Below are 1,290 nucleotides of genomic sequence, written 5' to 3'. Positions count from 1 at the left end.
TGTGTGTGTGTTTGTGTGTGTGTGTGTGTGTGTGATGGAAGTGTTGCCTGTCTTTGTGGGATAGACCAGGCTGCTGCATTGACAATTGATTCTCAGCCCTTTTTAGGAAACCACTGTCATTTAAGTGTCACATTAATTCCTGCCCCGCGACGCTGGGATTAACCTCACATGGTTCTGCTGTCAGCGCGCTACAACATCCTCCTGACTAAATTTATAATGACCTTCTATATCACTTTGGCTGTGTAAATGAATGTCACATTCAGGCAACCAAATGATCCATCAGTCAATTATATCAGGTTTCCATCACTGTTATAGTCAGAGATTCTAGTGCTCATCCTTACAGCCTGAGGCAGTACGCAGTATGCTCTTACAGTACAAGGCTTCATCATCATTCTGCTACTGCTCAGATATGTTTATGATGATGGCAGGCATGCCTGAGGTGATGCCACCTCAGTGGTGAGTGTGTTTTATGTGCTGGATCCTGATAAGAAAGCTACAGAATTATACTCAGCAAGCGCAGAACCAGTGTGCAGTTACTTTAAGTTCATGGTTGTGAAACACAGTGTCTCAGGGTTTGATTGCATTTATGAATTGCATCAAGAGCGAAATAAAACATGAAGTGAGTCGTTTGTCCTGAGTTGTATCTCAGAGTGTGTGAACATGCTCAGAGTTGCAGGCCAAGTGGGTATTTCTGAGTCCCAAGAAGTAACAGGAAACAAATGTAATTGTGGTCCATTTGTATGGTGGCCCTGAGAGCTTGATGTACTGAAGAAGAAGTTAAAGAACATGTTAATAGACAAAGCACAATCAATGGAAAACATCTTTACCTATTTGGTAAACACATGTGTCTTTTGTCATACTAAACACTCCTAGGCACACAAGTTGTTGCCATGGTTTGTGTTAGAGTTACTTACTCTGTGTCTTAACATGATACAGACTATCTTAGCTTGTACATGACATAGCATGCTATACACCAGGAGAATCTAAATAGCTGCCATAATATCTAAATCATGCAAACCGAGTGGTAAAACTGAAATCAACTTAAATCCTTCGCTCGTTTTCCAACATCACTGACAACATAGACAACAGTAGTGTGTTTCTGTTTTCAGTTATGCTGCATATTAGTTGCAATTTGGTATCTCTCGTATATCTCCTCTTGCAGCTTTTTTTCTAAATGCCACCATACATTTTAACAAAATCTGCAGGCACACTTAGCGCACAACCTTTTAACACTAGAACTGCTGTGAGCGGTCATTTTGACCGCCAGATTCTAAACTCTATAATCTGTCA

The 1,290-nt window shown here is 40.8% G+C and overlaps 1 long non-coding RNA gene across 1 annotated transcript in view; it reads right to left on the bottom strand.

The window, feature by feature from the left end:
- Nucleotides 1-1,290, bottom strand: part of LOC116700505 (uncharacterized) — an 18,631-nt gene that overhangs the window by 10,211 nt on the left and 7,130 nt on the right. The gene's annotated exons all lie outside the window — the stretch shown is intronic.

This window comes from Etheostoma spectabile, chromosome 13, assembly GCF_008692095.1.
Source record: "Etheostoma spectabile isolate EspeVRDwgs_2016 chromosome 13, UIUC_Espe_1.0, whole genome shotgun sequence".
Taxonomy (NCBI): domain Eukaryota; kingdom Metazoa; phylum Chordata; class Actinopteri; order Perciformes; family Percidae; genus Etheostoma; species Etheostoma spectabile.
Note: the sequence above shows the minus strand (reverse complement) of the source record. Positions and strands in the feature narration are given on the sequence as shown.